Raw genomic sequence first — 21,196 nt, 5'->3', positions numbered from 1 at the left:
TTTAGATGTTAATACATTCTTAAAGTTAATTTTCTTTTTTATCCAAAATGACTTTTGGAAAGAATTTTCCAAAGAAAGTTCTAGTTGACTCAATGTGTTAAACTTCAAAGCTAGAACTTTTGCTCACATGCTCTAACAGTGAGTGGAAAGTACTCAAAAAATTAAGTTTAGCATGTTGTTTCTATTTTATTTTATTTTACTTTAAGTCTGGTTCATTGATGATCCCAAATTGACATGTATAAGATAACACAGGATTTTTTTGATTAATAGTTTTGTTTTACTACTGTATACTGAATCTTCTTGTTCAAGGCAATGACAAAAGACTACCTCCTTTCTTTCTTTCTTTTTAATGTGGTGTTTGCTTTAAGATAGATTAGTTAGAAAAAAGTGCTTTTCCTTTTGAAACTCTAGTATTCAGAATTTATTTCATCCTGAAGTTGTATTTGCAAGTTAGTTATTTTCTTTGTTCGGACTCAACTTGTTTATTTTTCAAATTGACTTACACTCAGCTGTTTTGTTGTTTAAACTTAAGGGATTTAGACATTTTTCAAATCATAGGAGATAGAAGTGTTGAAACATTGAATTTGATATAGTTGATAGATGAGTCAAAATGGTGACTGGAAAGTTAGCCCAAAAAATGCAAAAAAGAAAATGCATTTTGGTTTAATATTTATTGCAAACACCAATAAATTATAACTGTAGTGATTTAAGGTCTATTACATGTTTCTTGGCCCCCTCATGGGTACCTAACCTAAACATTTTCTGTATCAGTTTTTTGGTGATATGAAACTTAGTTCCTGGTCATCACATTCATTTTCAAACTAGAAGTTTTTATAGCCTCTTCTGAAACTTTAGAGCTTTCTATTCTAACCCTTGTGTTTTGCGTGCATGCTTTCAGCCAAGTTGAGTACATTTAAAAAACTCAGGCTTATTTATGTTTATTTACATATCAAGATATTTCCACCAGATTAGACATATAGACATATACTCATTTTTTAGTCTTTGTTTCTGAATGCTTGTCTGAATTGATGATCTTTAACTTCGTTTATTACATCCCAGATGCCAAAAGCCACTGAGTGCTAGACACATGATTAGTGCTTATAAATATTTTACTCATTTAAATGAGCAGACAAGGAATTAGCTGATTCTTTTTTAAAGTCTCAGTACATTTTATGAAGAGAATTTACTGATTTTTTTTTCTTATGTTTAAGTACCAGAGTATTGAACTAGATACACTAGAGTTTTTGCTTATCAGACATACACATTCTCTGCTATTCAGAGTGAAAGATGGTGCAGAATTGCTACATAAACTTAAATTGTTCTGAAATTATCTTGAGTAAAATTCTTTATTTCCCATTTGATCAACATTAGTTTTATTGAGACTATTGGTTCATTGTGCGTTTCTCAAAGGTTAGTTGCCTTAAGTCTCTTTTGCTGTGGACTGCTTTGAATTTCAGCAGTGTAACATATGTCAGATGTCAGCTTAGAATATCACATGCCTGCTATATTCCATTTTTCAAAAGCATCTACTTGCTAGTATTTTATTTGAACTCTTGAGTTGTTTGTACTGTTTTATAAGGGAGAACATAATACATTTTGGAGACCAGTTTTTCCCAGGGTGTAGAATTACTTTTATTGTATAAAGTTCTGCTCCAAGGAGGAGGAAATGACATTTTCTTTTCTTTTGATGTTTTCCCTTGATTAGAGATTGCTAACTTTTTCTGTAAAGAGGGGATAAGTAAAAATGAAGATATGTGAAATGTGTTATGTATCTTTTTTTAAAAAAATTACACCTTTTTGTTAACCCAAAGATATGAAATAAATTTATAGTTTTAGTTATTTGATTGAACAAGGATCCTCATAAATTCCAGCTTTTATCATATGATCAGATTTTTCCTGGACAAATAAAGATGCTTGCTGTTGCCAATAGCGTTTGGCCTAACAGCATGCTAGATACTAGTGATTGGTTTGGAACTCACAACTTGGCTTGTCCATTCTTATCCCTCCCATCAAACTTAACCTCAGCAGAGGATTGAGAAAGGTTTGGTAGTTAAGAACTGTTCTTATGTGCCTCTGAGTTTTCTGGGCTAAGCCAGAATCTTGCATGCAAGGCTATTCTTGTGGTTTTCCAGCCAGGCCAAAACCAAAAGGCATTGGAAACATTGCAAGAAAAGTTGTTCTAATATAGATTTAAGGCTTTCCTTTATATTGTGACTGGATTTTCAGCCTGATAGTCAAAGGAATGAAGAAAAAGACTCCATTCTGTATTGAGGATATAAATTTCAAATTTTTGCTGCAGAGAAGTCTTTGAAAAATAACTCCAAAGATTAACAAAAAAATTAATGAATAGGTTTTGTTTAGTTGTGTCTTAAGACATGTAAGACCTGCCTTTTTCCATTAGTTATTTTTGGCTTACCTTCCAAAATTAAATTTAAATGTCATTTTTTAATATCACATCAGGTTAATATTTGTGACTAATCTTAATGAGACTTGAAAATTGTGATTCCTGTCCATTGTTAATTAATTACAGACTCCTGCTTATTATCATGAAAACTCAAGCTGGTCTATCATAAGTACCTTTTATCCATAATAATATTTTCTTTCTGTGTTGAATGAGGCTGGGTCTGTTTTGTTCTTATAGAGTTGAAATAAACCTTCTGTTTAACAATGTTATTCAGGAGGTTTCTACATTTAGTAGGAATGCTGAAAGAGTGAGTTTATAGTAGTATCTGAAGAATATAATTTCTGTAACTATTCTAGTCAATGTTATGTATCAGTTATGTGATTTTTAATCTTCCGTTATTGTAGTGAACTGAATTATCAGTTTATTGTCATGTTTATTAGACTTTAGAAGAGATGTAATTGATGTGTTATAGATTTATTTTTATTGGAAACTAATAATCCAGTTAGTGGATAATTACATACCATAGTTCTTAAAGGCAGAAAAGATAAACTGGTTAAAATTATTCTTATAAGTCCAAATGAAGATATATATATATAAAACTACCTTTAAGATTTTTTTCTAATTTCTTGCCTGCTTGAAAATTAATAAAAGAGGACTGGTTAACTTTATGCTTTAATCTGAACTATAAACCATTAGTGTGCAACCAAGTATCAGAATACACGTCTGGTTTTGATTTTATCTGTTAAGTTTTAGTTAATTAGCTTTTGGGAAATTTTATATATCATATATATATATATACATACATATATGTATGCTTTATGTAATTTTATATATACAGATATATGTATATCTATAACATATATATATAGCTTATATATCTATATGGATATAGATATATAAATGTATATAAATGTATAAATTTGTATAAATATATATAAACATAGGCAAAAAGTGAAGAGAAACTAAAAAGCCTCTTGACGAAAGTGAAAGTGGAGAGTGAAAAAGTTGGCTTAAAGCTCAACATTCAGAAAACGAAGATCATGGCATCTGGTCCCATCACTTCATGGGAAGTAGATGGGGAAACAGTGGAAACAGTGTCAGACTTTATGTTGGGGGGCTCCAAAATCACTGCAGATGGTGACTGCAGCCATGAAATTAAAAGACGCTTACTCCTTTGGAAGAAAAGTTAGGACCAACCGAGACAGCATATTGAAAAGTAGAGACATTACTTTGCCAACAAAGGTCCGTCTAGTCAAGGCTATGGTTTTTCCTGTGGTCATGTATGGATGTGAGAGCTGAACTGTGAAGAAGGCTGAGCGCCAAAGAATTGCCAAAGAATTGATGCTTTTGAACTGTGGTGTTGGAGAGGACTTGAAAGTCCCTTGGACTGCAAGGAGATCCAAACAATCCATTCTGAAGGAGATCAGCCCTGGGATTTCTTTGGAAGGGATGATGCTGAAGCTGAAATTCCAGTACTTTGGCCACCTCATGCGAAGAGTTTACTCATTGGAAAAGACTCTGATGCTGGGAGGGATTGGGGCCAGGAAGTGAAGGGGACGACAGAGGATGAGATGGCTGGATGGCATCACTAACTTTATGGACATGGGTCTGAGTGAACTCCACGAGTTGGTGATGGACAGGGAGGCCTGGTGTGCTGCTATTCATGGGGTCGCAAAGAGTCGGACACGACTGCGCGACTGAACTGAACTGATACATATATACATATATATGACGGTAAAGCGTCTGTCTACAATGTGGGAGACCCGGCTTCGATCCCTGGGTTGGGAAGGTCCCCTGGAGAAGGAAATGGCAATCCACTCCAGGACTGTTGCCTGGAAAATCCCATAGACAGAGGAGCCTGGTAGGCTACAGTCCATGTGGTCGCAAAGAGTCGGACACGACTGAGCAACTTCACTGTATCCCTAGATACATATATATAAATATATATATATACACATGGGTGGTGCTAGTGGTTAAGAACCTGCTTGCCAGTGCAGGAGAATGAGAGACACAGGTTCAATCCCTGGGTCGAACAACAGACTTCATCCATCATGCGAAATGAGTACAACATACACAATGCTGGGATGGATGAAGCACAAGCTGGAATCAGGATTATCAGAAGAATAATCAATAACCTCAGATATGCAGATAACACCACCCTTATGCCAAAAGCCGAGAGGAACTAAATAACCCCTTGATGAAGGTGAAGGAGGAGAATGAACGAGCTGGCTTAAAACTCAACATTGAAAAACTAAGATAGTGCTTGCTTCGGCAGCTGCTGCTACTGCTACTGCTAAGTCGCTTCAGTCGTGTCCGACTCTGTGCGACCCCATAGATGGCAGCCCACCAGACTCCCCCATCCCGGGGATTCTCCAGGCAAGAACGCTGGAGTGGGTTGCCATTTCCTTCTCCAGTGCATGAAAGTGAAAAGTGAAAGTGAAGTCGCTCAGTCATGTCTGACTCTTAGCGACCCCATGGACTGCAACCTACCAGGCTCTGTCCATGCGGTTTTCCAGGCAAGACTACTGGAGTGGGTTGCCATTTCCTTCTCCATATACTAAAATTGGAATGATACAGAGAAGATTAGCATGGCCCCTAAGCAAGGATGACACAAAAATTCATGACACATCCCATATTTTTGTAAAGTAATTAGCCTCCAGTGAAAATAAATAAATTTATATTAAAAACAAATTTTAAATAGGAAATAAAATGATTATAGAAAAGAAAAAAAAGAATAAATATTCTCAAACTGTATATCATAGCGTTCTATATTCAATATCCTGTAATGAACTATAATGGAAAAGAATATGAGAAAGAATGTATACATCTATGTGACTGAATCACTTTGCTGCACAGCAGAAATTAACACAACATTGTAAATCAACTATAGTGAGTGAAGTCACTCAGTCGTGTCCGACTCTTTGCGACCCCGTGGACTGCGGCCTACCAGGCTTCTCCGTCCATGGGATTCTCCAGGCAAGAATACTGGAGTGGGTTACCATTTCCTTCTCCAGGGGATCTTTCCGACCCAGGGATCGAACCCAGGTCTCTATATTTCAATAAAATCAATTGAAAAAGAAAGTAAACATTTTAGCTACGAAAAAAAAAGAAAACCTAAGATAATGGCATCTGGTTCCATCTCCTCATGGCAAATAGATGGGGGAACAATGGAAATGGTGACAGACTTTTATTTTCTTGGGCTCCAAAATCAATGCAGATGGTGACTGCAGCCATGAAATTAAAAGACACTTGCTCCTTGGAAGAAACTCTATGACAAACCTAGGTGGTGTATTAAAAAGCAGAGACATCACTTTGCCTGTTAACAGATTCCATGGAGTCTAAGCTATGGGTTTTTCCAGTAGTCTTGAATGGATGTGAGAGTTGGATCATAAAGAAAGCTGTGTGCCAAATAATTGATACTTTTGAACTGTGGTGTAGGAGATCAAACCAGTCAATCCTAAAGGAAATCAACCCTGAATATTCATTGGAAGGACTGATGCGGAAGCTTGAAGCTCTTATACTTTGGCCACCTGATGTAAAGAGCCAACTCATTAGATTGAAGGCAGGAGGAGAGGAGAACAACGAGGATGAGTTGTTCAGATGGACATAAGTTTGAGCAAACTCCAGGAGATGGTGAAGGACAGGAAGCCTGGCATGCTGCAGTGCATGGGGTCACAAAGAGTCGGACCCGAGTGAGCAACTGAATAACAATCAAGAATAAATTAAAATTATTAGGAAGTAAATGATTTGCCCTGTTGTCTTCAAAGTATCTTATTTCTTTACCAACGAATCATGCATACAATACAAAACTTAAAAGATATGAAAGTGTGTGTGTGTGTGTGTGTGTGTGTGCGCTAAGTTACCTCATTTGGTCCAACTCTTTTTGTGACCCTATGGACTGTAGCTGCCTGACTCCTCTGTCCATGGGTTTCTCAAGGCAAGAGTACTGGAGTGGATTTCCATACCCTCCTCTAGTAGATTTTCCCAATCCAGTGATTGAACCCGTATCTCTCTGTCTCCTGCATTGGCAGGTGGATTCTTTACCACTAGCGCCACCTGGGAAGCCCAGAAATACGCATAGTAAAAATTAAATTTTGCTCCCATTGCTGTCAGAGTATCAATTCCCATCTATTCTTTAGGCTTTATTGCTTCCAGAAATGAGATAATTTGCTAAAGATTGTCATGTCTGATTTGCAATAAATTGATTGTCAAATTGTTTTATAGCAGTGAGAAAGGAATTCCATTTGAGAAATAAAACTTATAGAGTCTGATTTTATCCATATGGTTAGAAGCACCAAATTCAAAAGTTATCCTGTTTTGGTAGTTTAGCAGAATATTCTTGTAACCAAGTTTCTTGGTAGTTAATTCATTGTAACAACCTAATTTGGGTGCCAGCAAGGTCTTCCCTTGTGGCTCAGCTGGTAAAGAATCCTCCTGCAATGCAGGAGACCTGGGTTTGATCTCTGGATGGGGAAGACCCCCTGGAGAAGGGAAAGGCTTCCCACTCCAGTATTCTGGCCTGGAGAATTCCATGACTGTATAGTCCATGGGATCACAAAGAATCAGACATGACTGAGTAACTTTTGATAAATCGATAATCAATAAATCACTACTTTATATTTTAATGGTGAAATACTTCCATTATAGTTAGTATATTAACAATTCCTCTGAGACACTTTGATGACTTTGTCCCTTCCCTGAGGCTTCATCCTAATCCCTCCCAGTCAAGCTAGAGATCAGCACTGCAAGGACCTCTGACACCTGCTCCAGTGCTGGGGATGACACTTCTGATTTTTTGGTGCCCAATCTTATGGATTTTAAATAGTTTACACATCTCCCCGTGCAATGTCATTTCTGTTATATATGGTTTTGGTGTTGAAACGCCAATACTTTGGCCACCTGATGCGAAGAACCGACTCATTGGAAAAGACTGTGACGCTGGAAAATAATGAAGGTAGGAGGAGAAGGGGATGATCAGAGGATGAGATGGTTGGATGGCATCAATGACTCGATGGATAGGAGTTTGAACAAGCTCCAGGAGTTTGGTGATGGACAGGGAAGGCTGGTGTGTTGCAGTCCGTGGGTGTCACAAAGAATCAGACACGACTGAGCAACTGAACTGAACTGAATATATGGTTAACACTTAACTGGAAAAGAACCAGGTTAAAGTACCTTAAATTGTCATCTAAGTTTACGACATTCTTCTCTTTGTGATCAAAAAGAAGACATAAAGGAAAATTTCATCTTTGTCAGTGTGAAAGTGAAAGTGAAGTCGCTCAGTTGTGTCTGACTCTTTGAGACCCCATAGACTGTAGTTTACTAGGCTTCTCTGTCCATGGGATTTTCCTGGCAAGAGTACTGGAGTGGGCTGCCATTTCCTTCCCCAAGATACACTTTGTCAGTGTATCTTCTGATAAATTGATTTAGATGAAACCTTTAATCTCACTCAACTTTTCAATGTGAATAAAAGTTCTTTTCTGATTTTTGAGATCTATATTTGGTAAATGGATGGCTATTAATTTGGAGGGAAATTATTTTAACTATCTTAAATCTGGTAATTTAAAAAATATTGTTGATACAATTTGAATCCAAATAGCTTGAGTTTCCTTTTCATGCAAATAAGGAGTTTAGTTTTCAAAAATCAGTGGAAGGCTGAACAATTCTCTTTTGAAAGTTTATCAACATAAAGAATTAAGTTAGCAGTCAGAATTTCACAGAATTCCTTTATTACTGGCAGAGACTAAGCTCTATTACTCTTCCTATTTATTAGATAACACATCTGAGACATGGAGAAGCCCAGTGCCCTGATCAAACACATACAGCCAGAAAAGGAGTTGTGAATATAGTCAGATCATTCAAAGCTTGATCCAGAACTCTATTTAGCAAGTATGCTGCCTCCTTGGAAGGTTAATGATTGTGTATTTAAGTCAAATATTCCTGACATGTACATGGGTTTCTTTTTCTTGTGGTGTCTGATATTTCAGAAAACGGAATGTTATGTCTTTAGTGTTTAATAACTAGGTACTTCATTGAATCCTATGAAAGATTCTGGAGAGGTTTTAGTCAGAGTTCTTTTTTTTTCCTTTTCTCTCATTCCTTCCTTTCTTTCTTCTTTAACTGAAACTGTAGCTCTTATGCAAGTCACAAGAAATAATATTGTGGCATCTGAGGGAGAGGCATGTCCATATGGCAGCTTTTCAGAAGTTTAAAGTATCTGGAAGGCAGACATGCAGCGTCTCTCTGCTGAACTTAATTTTAGAAACTTCTTAATTTTAATGTGTTGTCCATGGCACAAAAGAAATTTTCACTGGGAGACTTTTGTGGTGTTTGAGGTAACAACTCTGATGTTACTAGAATCCCTTAACAACAGGGCCAACAGGAATGATTTCTTCTGTCCTAAAGATTTTTTTTTTTTTTTTTTTTTTTGGCTTTCACAGCCCGCAGAGCATTTTATAGCATGGCTAGACTGTATTGAATTTCCATGTTTGGATCTACACCCATAATTTAACGTTTTTCTTTTTGAATTAGTATAGTGCCACTGCACAGCACTTCAAATACTAGAAAAATTTAGGATCTGCAATTCCAAATGCTTGAGATCTGTCACAAGATAAATTTTCACCAGCTTCTCTATGACCTTGACACTGCTCTTTGTTTAAGTTAAGGAAAAGGAAGGTTGCGGTCATTTGTTTTTTAATCCATTTATCCATAATTTTAGGAATTGGTTTTTGTCCTGCTTTCTAAAAATAAATATGACCAAATCCATTACTATAACTCCTCAGACATCTGGAGTTGACACTCTTGAGAAGCATGCGCCTTCATTTTCCCTGAGGGTTGAACTTAAAGATTCTAGATGTTGCTTAACTTCTGCCTGCCTGGGTAGTCAGGCCATGAACCTGAGCTCGGATTTAGATCCAGGTTTTTTAGGTAAACCCAAGCCTTAAGTTCAGATACAAGTTTTTCTTTAAGAGAGTTATATTCCCTAGTCCTTATTACCTTGTATGTTTAAATCATTTACCAGTGATAGATTTTGATCACATTAATTCTTTTTGTATTCCAACAAAATTTTCTAAAATGTCTAAATATTGTTTTCAGAGATAACCTAATGTTTCTCTTCTAATGCAACTACATCTGTACCACAGTTGAATTACTAACTCACTGAGGCCTTAAAATATGTGTGTCTGTATCAGTTTTTCTTCCCAAACTACAAGCCAAGAAAGCTATAGATTGACATTTTAGATCCCAACATTAGCAGAAGATATCTGATTAGCCAAGAGTCATTGAACTTTAAGACATGTTAGTGAGCTGCCATCATTTGGACACTATATATTAATTTTCATAATCTTATCTTGTCAGTCTAATTCAGTATAAAATGGAGAATGTAAGTATTATAGAAGAACTTCATTCTAATAGACAGTGTGTCCAGATGAAGTTCAGGCAGATGTTAATTGGCAGATATACTTGTAGCATATATATGGCACTTTTCTGAGAGACCATGAAAATAATTCAACTGTTCTTTTTAGGATTAACCCCTTCATTACAAGAGAGGATAATTTCATTACTCTTAATTATACTGAATAAAAAGTGGTATATGCATGGTGTATTTATGTGTGTGTGTGTGTGTGTTTAGCTGACAAAAATTGGTGCTACATATTTCATTCTCACAAATTGTCTATTGATGAATTTGTTTTATGTCATTTGACTGTTTTTTGTACTTCGAAACACTGAAGAAAATGAAAGTAGGTCAGATTACAGAAACTTTCTTGTTTGAGTAAAAAATAAAATGCATTTCCATGGTTCTATGTGATTGCCTTTGTCTGGAAGTCTGGTGCTACTCTAGCATCCGGTTGGATTCCCTGTTTCGTATGATCTACAGTGGCCTTTTTTCTAGTTTTTCAACTCATCAGCCTTTATTCCTATGATAAAACTTTGTACATTTTTCTTTGTTGGAAATGTTCTTCCCTCAGATTCAAAATAAAACTGAGTTTTTTTCTTCCTCATTTGTGACTTCCTAAGAGAGCTCTTGACTTCCCCCCTCTGAAAAGTTTCTCCCCCATTATTCTGTTCCTTTAGCCCTTTTCAATTTTCTTTACAGCATGTAACACCATCAGAAATGTTTGTTTATTGTCTACCTTGCAATCTTCTGGGGCTTCCCTGGAGGCTCAGAGGTTAAAATGTCTGCCTCCAATGCAGGAAACCCAGGCTCGATCCCTGGGTCGGGAAGATCCCCTGGAGAAGGAAATAGCAACCCACTCCAGTATTCCTGCCTGGAGAATCCCATGGACAGAGGAGCTTGGTAGGCTACAGTCCACGGGGTCACAAAGAGTTGGACATGACTGAGTGACTTCACTTTCACTTTCACTTTTGCAGTCTTCTTTGTCTTCCCCACTTTCCTTATCTACAATGTGAATTGAGGAGAGTCAGGCTCTTATCTGTCTTGTTGGGTATGCATCCCCAGTGCCTAGAACAATGTTTGGAATAAAGCATGCATTCAGTAAATATTAGTTGAATAAATGAAGCTTTAATAAATAATTGTTCAGTTGCTAGTTCAGTTCAGTTCAGTCACTCAGTGATGTCCGACTCTTTGCGACCCAATGAATCGCAGCACGCCAGGCCTCCCTGTCCATCACCATCTCCCAGAGTTCACTCAGACTCACGTCCACCGAGTCAGTGATGCCATGCAGTCATCTCTTCCTCTGTAGTACCCTTTTCCTCCTGCCCCTAACCTCTCCCAGCATTAGAGTCTTTTCCAACGAGTCAGCTCTTCGCATGAGGTGGCCGAAGTACTGGAGTTTCAGCTTCAGCCTCATTCCTTCCAAAGAAATCCCAGGACTGATCTTCAGAATGGACTGGTTGGATCTCCTTGCAGTCCAAGGGACTCTCAAGAGACTTCTCCAACACCACAGTTCAAAAGCATCAATTTTTCAGCGCTCAGCTTTCTTCACAGTCCAACTCTCACATCCATCCATGACCACTGGAAAAACCATAGCCTGGACTAGACGGACCTTTGTTGGCAAAGTAATGTCTCTGCTTTTGAATATGCTATCTAGGTTGGTCATAACTTTTCTTCCAAGGAGTAAGCGTCTTTTAATTTCATGGCTGCAGTCACCATCTGCAGTGATTTTGGAGCCCCCCAAAATAAAGTCTGACACTGTTTCCACTGTTTTCCCATCTACTTCCCATGAAGTGATGGGACCGGATGCCATGATCTTTGTTTTCCGAATGTTGAGCTTTAAGCCAACTTTTTCACTCTCCTCTTTCACTTTCATAAAGAGGCTTTTGAGTTTCTCTTCACTTTCTGCCATAAGGGTGGTATCATCTGCATATCTGAGGTGATTGATATTTCTCCCAGCAATCTTGATTCCAGCTTGTGTTTCTTCCAGTCCAGCGTTTCTCATGATGTACTCTGCATATAAGTTAAATAAGCAGGGTGACAATATATAGCCTTGACGTACTCCTTTTCCTATTTGGAACCAGTCTGTTGTTCCATGTCCAGTTCTAACTGTTGCTTCCTGACCTGCATATAGGTTTCTCAAGAGGCAGGTCAGGTGGTCTGGTATTCTCATCTCTGGTAGAATTTTCCACAGTTGATTGTGATCCACACAGTCAAAGGCTTTGGCATAGTCAATAAAGCAGGTGACTATGTCAGTAAAGCAGTTGGCATAGTCAGTAAAGCAGTTGACTGTGCTAAGTCAACAAGTTCAGTTGCTACATCATGTCCAATTCTTTGTGACCCCATGGACGGCAGCCCACCAGGCTCCTCTGTCCATCGGATTTCCCAGGCAAGAATACTGGAGTGGGTTGCAATTTCCTTCTGCAGGGCATCTTCCTGCCCCAGGGATCGAACCTGTATATCTTGTATCTCCTGCAGTGGCAGGGGGATTCTTTACCACTATGCCACCTGGGAAGCCAAACCCAACCCAAGAAACAGGTATTAGAAAACATTCCTAAAACAATACCAAAACATGCAAAGTTTACTAAAGATTTTCTGTTTACTACCTGATTAGTTTTTCTTTCCAATGTACAAACCAAGTATATATGAATATCGGTTGTTGTTGTTTCAGTCCCTAAGTAGTGTTCACCTCTTTGCAACCCCATGAACTACAACATGCCTTGCTTCCCTGTCCTTCACTATCTTCCGGGAATTGCTCAAACTCGTGTCCTTTGAGTCTGTGAGGCCATCCAACTATCCCATCCACTGTCACCGCTTCTCCTCTTGCCCTCAATCTTTCCAGCATTAGGGTCTTTTCCATTGAGTCAGGTCTTCACATCAGGTGGCCAAAGAATTGGAGATTCAAGCTTCAGCATCAGTCCTTCCAATGAATATTCAGGGCTGATTTCCTTTAGGATTGACTGGTTTGATCTCCTTGCTGTGTAAGGGACTTTGAAGAGTTTTCTGTGGCACCACAGTTGGAAATCATCAATTCTTTGGTGCTCAGCCTTTTTTGTGGTCCAAGTCTCATATCCATACACGACTACTAGAAAAAACATAGCTTTGACTCTAGGAACCTTTGTCGCCAAAATGATGTATCTGCTTTTTAATACAGTCTGGGTTTATTGTAGCTGTTTTTCCAAGGAGCAAGCATCTTTTAATTTCATGGCCACAGTCACCATGTGCAGTGATTTTGGGGCCCAAGAAAATAAAATCTGTCACTGTTTCCATTGTTTCCTCATCTATTTGCCATGATGTGATAGGACCTCATGACACAATCTTCATTTTTTGATGCTGAGTTTTAAGCCAGCTTTTTCACTCTCCTCTTTCACCATCATCAACAGGCTCTTTAGTTCCTCTTCACTTTCTGCCATTAAAGTGGTGTCATCTCCATATCTGAGGTTATTGATATTTCTCCAGGCAGTCTTGATTCCAGCTTGTGATTGATTCACCCTGGCATTTTGCATGATGTACTCTGCATAAAAGTTAAATAAGCAGGAGGACAATATAAAGCCTCAATGTACTCCTTTCCCAATTTTGAACCAGTGTTGTTCCATGTCCAGTTCTAACTGTTGCTTCTTGACCTGCACACAGGTTTCTCAGGAGGCAGGTAATGTGTTCTGGTATTCCCAGCTCATTAAGTATATTCCACAGTTTGTTGTGATCACACAATCAAAGGATTTAACATAGTTCAACGAAGCAGACATAGATGTTTTTTGAATTCCCTTGATTTTTCTATGATCCAGCGTATATTGACAGTTAAGTCTCTGGTTCTGCTGCCTTTTCTAAATCCAACTTGTACATCTGGAAGTTCTTGGTTCATGTACTGCTGAAGCCTGGCTTGAAGGATTTTGAATATAATCTTTCTGGCATGTGAAATGAGAGCAGTTATATGGTAATTTGAACATTCTTTGGCATATATAATTAACAGTATTTTGTAAAATCATACACAGTTTTGTTTCGTTATCATATACCAGAAATCTTGCTAACTCTTGACCAGACCCTGTGCAAAAAAGGTGAATCACTTTGGTTCAGAAAGAAATAGGTCCTTACGAGCAGCTGGGTAGGAACCTCCTGTATAAAGTGACTGGGAGTAAGAGATCTCAGGTATACCTTAAATAAATTTGAAATCAGAGGCAAATTTTTAAGTATAAATGTCTATAGAAAAAAGGAAAAAACAGCAAATCAATAACTTAGTTATCCATATTAAAAGTTTAGAAAAATAACAAACTAAAGTGAAAAGCAAGCAAAACGTCAGGTAGAATAAGTAAATTATACAGTGGAAAAGCAAGGGAGAAAATGAACAAAACCAATAGTTAATTCTTTGAAAACACAAACAAAATGAGCATACCTTTAGACCAACTGATCAACTAAAGCAGAGGAAAGACTCGAAGTAGAAAATCAGGGATGAAAGAGAGCACATCAGTACTTACCTTACCAAAAAAAAAACAATAATAATTAAGGAATACTGTAAACAACTGTATGGATGCTAAGTCACTTCAGTTATATCCAATTCTTTGTAACCCTGTAGACTGCATCAGCCAGACTCCATTGTCTTGCAGTGGGTTGCCATTTTCTACTCCAGGGGACCTTCGTGACTCAGCAGTCTAATCCCCATCTCTTATGTCTCCTGTATTGGCAGGCGAGTTCTTTATCACTTACCCCAACTGTGAAGCCTACTGTGAAAAACAACTATATGCTGTGTGTGCTAAGTCCTTTCAGTTATGTCTAACTCTTTGCGACCCTGTGCACAGTATCCCACCAGGCTCCTTTGTCCATGGGATCCTCCAGACAAGAAATACTGGAGTGGGTTGCCATGTCAATTTTCTTATTTTATTTTTAGTTAAATTGGAAAACATCTGAAATAGATTTTAAAAAAGCAAACTCTCTGGCTAAGTCACTTCACTGTTCACCTGAAATCGCCACAACATTAATTGGCTATACTCCAATACAAAATGTTTGTGGTATTAAAAAATTAAAAAAAAACAAAAAGCAAACTGTGATAGTTTCCTAAGAAAAGTAAAATTGTATTTGATTTCAAATGACCCTTTACACCAGTTTATTTATGTGTACTACTGCAGTCCAAAAGCTAAACTAAGAATATAAATACAGACATAGTTATCATCAGTGTTTTAATAGTTTTTCTGTGAATTGGCAAATAATACAAATTGGATATACTGAAATCATGATTCATTTCTTCAGTTCCTTCAATACTTATTTGTCTTCCTTTAGGTACTATTGTAGGTAAAATGGATACATCAATGAATTAACTACAGATTCCTGTTTCCTAGGGCTTAATTTTTACTAGGGATATTTATTTTGTGTTTTGCCTCTAGCTTATTCCTATTTGTAAATTATGACTTAGAGGATTGACTTTTAAAGTAATTTTAATTAATTAACTATTGCCTAAAATTAGCTATGAAGTATTCTTCTAAGGTTATGTGCTAAATGCCAACATTAGAGACCATCTGGTTCTCTAGACACATCTACTCTGAAAATCTGGACAAGTAATTAAATTTGATGAGCCTGGAACAAGATCTGTAAGAACTGGGCTGTTTCTAGGGAAAAGAGAAATTCTGTGGATTTGTTGGTACAGTGGATTGTAGTTTGGTTTGCAGGAGTCCACTTGAGCTGTAACTTCTCCACTCACTTAAATTCCAGTGTATACTCAGTTCCATTAAAAACAGTCTGTCTACTGCTTATGGGTATTGGTTGGTGTAGCAAAGTTTTTGACTTAATATCATTATTTTCTAGTCTAATCGTTAACAACTTTATAACATACTTTTTTTTCAAGGAGTTTATCATCCTTCACGTGCTCTATTTTGTTTATTCAAAATTTATACTTGTGGAGTAGAAAGAATAAATATTTCTAGTCTAAAATAATAAAAAAAAATTCAGATCTCTTTTAGGTATTAAATGTATTCAGCAACAGAGTTGGTAACTGAACTTGGTAGTTATAATTTGAAACTTAGTGAACTTTCTAATGAATATTGGTATCGTTAAAACTATGATTTTTAAAACATTAATCTCAGTATAAGGAATGCCACTCCCCAAACAGCTATTGCATGTGTATGCTATGTACAAATAACTGTAAAAACCTCTGTGTGATATGCAAAGCTGAATATAAACGTGACATAGTTCCTGTTTTAATGAAATCTATGATCTTGTTGACACCTTTAAAATTATTCTTGAAGAAGTGTGGTCAGTAGTTTTCCTGTCTGCTAGGATGATACAGAGGATCTCGTAGGACTGAAGCTAAAACCTAAACATGTTGAAAATTAGCAAAATATTCCCTGCTTTTGGTATCATTTTTTTCTTTATAGAATGTTTGTGTGCATCTTTGTTTTTCTGCCTCTACACATAATGAAAATCTTAGTGCTTTTATTTGTGTTGAGAGGAGTTTAAAATAGCTGATAAAGGAAGTAATTCTTTCATGAATCATTTTTGTAGTGTTATTTAAACCCAAGGGAAGGGTTACTTGTGTCTTTGATATCTCTAGAGCCGATTACAAAGGAAAAAAACAATTAAAGGAAAATATTAAGACTAATGTGCATTTTTGAACATAACTGCACAGGAAGTTGCAACACAATTATTACAGTATATTACACGGGAGAATAAATATCCAGTTATATAATGATAGAATTAGCTATAAAACCTTGTAGATAGTACCATTGTTTATTATTATGTATGTCCACAATGATTAATATTCTACTTCTAAGGATTGTTTCCGGACAGCACATCCTTTGTTTGGACAGTGACAATAATAATTCCACTGAACAGCATTATCAGTCAGTCAGTCCAATCGCTCAGCCGTGTCCAGCTCTCTGTGACCCAATGAACTGTAGCACACCAGGCCTCTCTGTCCATCACCAACTCAGAGAGTTTACCCAAACTCATGTCCATTGAGTCAGTGATGACATCCAACCATCTCATCCTCTGTCATCCCCTTCTCCTACTTTCAATCTTTTCCAGCATCAGGGTCTTTTCCAATGAGTCAGCTCTTCGTATCAGGTGGCCAAAGTATTGGAACTTCAGCTTCAACATCAGTCCTTCCAATGAACACCCAGGACCGATCTCCTTTAGGATGGACTGGTTGGATCTCCTTGCATTCCAAGGGACTCTAAAGAGTCTTCTCCAACACCACAGTTCAAATGCATCAATTCTTCAGGGCTCAGCTTTCTTTATAGTACGACTCTCACATCCATACATGACTACTGGAAAAACCATAGCCTTGACTAGACAGGCCTTTGTTGGCAAAGTAATGTCTCTGCTGTTCAATATGCTGTCTAGGTTGGTCATAACTTTACTTACAGGGAGTAAGCATCTTTTAATTTAATGGCTGCAGTTACCATCTGCAGTGATTTTGGAACCCCCCAAAATAAAGTCTGCCACTGTTTCCACTGTTTCCCCATCTATTTGCCATGAAGTGATGGGACCGGATGCCATGATCTTCGTTTTCTGAATGTTGAGCTTTAAGCCAACTTTTTCACTCTCCTCTTTCACTTCATCAAGAGGCTTTTTAGTTCTTCACTTTCTGCCACAAGGGTGATGTCATCTGCGTATCTGAGGTGATTGATATTTCTCCTGGGAGTCTTGATTCTAGCTTGTGCTTCTTCCAGCCCAGCCTTTCTCATAATGTACTCTGCATCTAAGTTAAATAAGCAGGGTGACAGTATACAGCCTTGACGTACTCCTTTTCCTATTTAGAACCAGTCTGTTGTTCCATCTCCAGTTCTAACTGTTGCTTCCTGACGTGCATATAGGTTTCTCAAGAGGCAGGTCAGGTGGTCTGCTATTCACATCTCTTGTAGAATTTTCCACAGTTTATTGTGATCTACACAGTCAAAGGCTTTGGCCTAGTCAATAAAGCAGAAATAGATGTTTTTCTGGAACTCTGTTGCTTTTTCGATGATCCACTAAATGTTGGCAATTTGATCTCTGGTTCTTCTGCCTTTTCTAAAACCAGCTTGAACATCTGAAAGTTCATGGTTCATGTATTGCTGAAGCCTGGCTTGGAGATTTTTGAGCATTACTTCACTAGTGTGTGAGCTGAGTGCAATTGTGTGGTAGTTTGATCATTCTTTGGCATTGCCTTTCTTTGGGATTGGAATGACAACTGACCTTTTCCAGTCCTGTGGCCACTGCTGAGTTTCCCAAATTTGCTGACATATTGAGTGCAGCACTTTCACAACCTCATCTTTCAGGATTTGAAATAGCTCAACTGGAATTCCATCTCCTCCACTAGCTTTGTTTGTAGTGATACTTCCTAAGGCCCACTTGACTTCACATTCCAGGATGTCTGGCTCTAAGTGAGTGATCACACCATTGGGATTATCTGGGTCATGAAGATCTTTTTCATACAATTCTTCAGTGTATTCTTGTCATCTGTTCTTAATATCTTCTGCTTCTGTTAGGTCCATACTATTTCTGTCCTTTATTGAGCCCATCTTTGCATGAAGTATTCCCTTGGTATCTCTAATTTTCTTGAAAAGATCTCTAGTCTTTCCCATTCTGTTGTTTTTCTCTATTTCTTTGCACTGATCACTGAGGAAGGCGTCTTATCTCTCCTTGCTTTCAAATGGGTTCATCTTTCCTTTTCTTCGTTTCTCCTTTGCTTCTCGTCTTTTCACATCTATTTGTAAGGCTTCCTCAGACAGCCACATTGCTTTTTTGCATTTCCTTTTCTTGGGAATGGTCTTGATCCATGGCTCTTGTACAATGTCAAGAACCTCCGTCCATAGTTCATCAGGCACTCTATCAGATCTAGTCCACCAAATCTATTTGTCACATCTGCTGTATAATCATAAGGGATTTGATTAGGTCATACCTGAATGGTCTAGTGGTTTTCCCTACTTTCTTCAATTTCAGTCTAAAATAGGCAATAAGGAGTTCATGATCTGAGCCACAGTCAGCTTCTGGTCTTGTTTTTGCTGACTGTATAGAGCTTCTCCATCTTTGGCTGCAAAGAATATAATCAGTCTGATTTCAGTGTTGACCATTTGATGATGTCCGTGTGTAGAGTCTTCTCTTGTGTTGTAAGTGCGTGTTTGCTATGACCAGTGCATTCTCTTGGTTAAACTCTGTTCACCTTTGCCCTGCTTCATTCTGTACTCCAAGGTCAAAGTTGCCTGTTACTCCAGGTGTTTCTTGACCTCCTCCTTTTGCATTAGCCATGCTGTGTGGGGCCACCCAAGATGGATGGGTCATGTTGGAGAGGTCTAACAGAATGTGGTCCACTGGAGAACGTAATGGCAAAACACTTCAGTATTCTTTCCTTGAGAACCCCATAAACAGTATGAAAAATCAAAAAGATAGGATATTGAAAGATGAACTCCCCAGGTCAGTAGGTGCCCAATATCCTACTGGAGATCAGTGGAGAAATAACTCCAGAAAGAATGAAGGGATGGAGCCAAAGCGAAAACAATACCCAGGTGTGGATGTGGCTGGTGATAGAAGCAAGGTCTGATGCTGTAAAGAGCGATACTGCATAGGAACCTGGAATGTTAAATCCATGAAACAAGGCACATTGGAAATGGTCAAACAGGAGATGGCAAGAGTAAATGTCTACCTTCTAGGAGTCAGCAAACTAAGATGGACTGGAATGGGTGAATTTAACTCAGATGACCATTATATCTACTACTGTGGGCAGGAATCCCTTAGAAGAAATGGAGTAGCCATCATAATCAACAAAAGATTCTGAAATGCAGTACTTGGATGCAGTCTCAAAAATGACAGTATGATCTCTGTTCGTTTCCAAGGCAAACCATTCAGTATCACGATAGTCCAGGTCTATGCCCTGACCAGTTAATGGTGAAGAAGCTGAAGTTGAACAGTTCTATGAGGACCTACAAGACCTTTTAGAACTAACCCCCCAACAAGATGTCCTTTTCATTATACGGGACTGGAATGCACAACTAGGAAGTTCAGTATTATCAGTTCAGTTCAGTTCAGTTGCTCAGTTGTGTCCGATTCTGTGTTCAGTATTATAGGCCCACTTAAAAAAAAATAAATCTTGTTATGGCAATACAAAGATTTTTAGTATATGGCACCTGCCTACTTTTCTATATTTTCTGCCATTCTGTCTGCCTCCACTCTTAATTCCAGCTAGTCTTCTTTATTTAATGTTCTCTGTGAACAGCAATCAGCCTTACAGGCAGGCCTTGGGCATCTTTTCTATCTCTGATAAGCACCTTGCACCTTCTGTTTTCTAGAGAATGTTTCTCTTCAACAGTAGAATGAACTCAGTGAGGACCGACTTTTTAAATCTTTCTGTTCCTGTTATCTATCTTCATGTCCTTTTTATAGAAGGATACATTTAAGTAACTGAATGGGGCTGAGAGGCTTGAACTATGTGAAAAGCTGGTCATTTGTGCAAGCTTTTTTCCATGTTCCATAATTACAGTTTAGCATTTACATGATTCATTATCCTATGGTGCTTACTTGCTTAAAGTTTGGTAGAAAATGAGTATGTAGTTTACAGATTAATCACCAAAGGAGAAAGTACTGTTCATTTGTGTTTCTTAATTATGATGAGAAAGTATTATTTTATTTCATTAATTTACCTGTCTCTCTAAAGGATATAATTTACTAAAAAATAACAACTTGATATTAAAACTGGGATTATTTGGTATCATAGCAAATAGGGAAATGAAAACAATCCTTTCCATTAAGCATAACAGTTCTGCCATAACCCAAGTCCCCCCAGAGAATGACTTTTTTCTCTCTACAAAAGATGCCATGAATGTACCCAAGAGAACTGGCCATAAATCTACCAACCTTTAAATTTTCTGAAGTCCAAAAATAGTATTATATTGTATCAAAGGTAAATAGGAGCTTTACATTATCTAGCCAGTTTAAATTTTAATTGTTTTCATAAATTATTATTATGGATTCTTTAGAAGACATAATATATAAATGAAAACCTTAAGCAGTGCTGTTAAGCAGTTCTTTTTATGTTGGTGAAATTGCAGTCAGAACTTTATTTTCCTTTACCAACTTACTGGTAATTCTGCAGCTTCAGAGTGATGACTGTTGAATTATAGGAGTAGAAGCATCATGAGACAGTTTAACATTTGCAAGAGAAAGTTAATTATATGAAGATTTGAGACTTATCCAGAGGTTTCAAAAATATTTTTGTCTCAGTTTTTAAAAATACATGCATATTTATTTAGCCTCTTGATGCATGTTGTTTCCAACCAAGTAAGTCTATTTTCAAAACAGAGATTATTTAAGAGATTTGGCATATTTTTCTTTTCTTGGTAAATGTGCCAAAGGTCTGTTTTCTATAAGACATGTGTCTGTTTCAACTTACTATTTTGATTATGAGTAGTTTATTATCCAGATAGACCTTCAAAAATAGAATA

The 21,196-nt window shown here is 37.5% G+C and overlaps 1 protein-coding gene and 1 non-coding gene across 2 annotated transcripts in view; both read left to right on the top strand.

Moving 5' to 3' along the window:
• CCDC91 (coiled-coil domain containing 91) overlaps positions 1-21,196 on the top strand; it is a 416,515-nt gene that overhangs the window by 229,778 nt on the left and 165,541 nt on the right. The gene's annotated exons all lie outside the window — the stretch shown is intronic.
• LOC128049084 (U6 spliceosomal RNA) lies at positions 4,938-5,044 on the top strand. The gene has a single exon (XR_008199456.1). It is a non-coding gene; the product is annotated as a U6 spliceosomal RNA (small nuclear RNA).

The sequence above is a fragment of the Budorcas taxicolor genome, chromosome 5, assembly GCF_023091745.1.
Source record: "Budorcas taxicolor isolate Tak-1 chromosome 5, Takin1.1, whole genome shotgun sequence".
NCBI lineage: Eukaryota > Metazoa > Chordata > Mammalia > Artiodactyla > Bovidae > Budorcas > Budorcas taxicolor.
The sequence above is the reverse complement of the archived record's forward strand: the minus strand, read 5'-3'. Positions and strand labels throughout refer to the sequence as shown.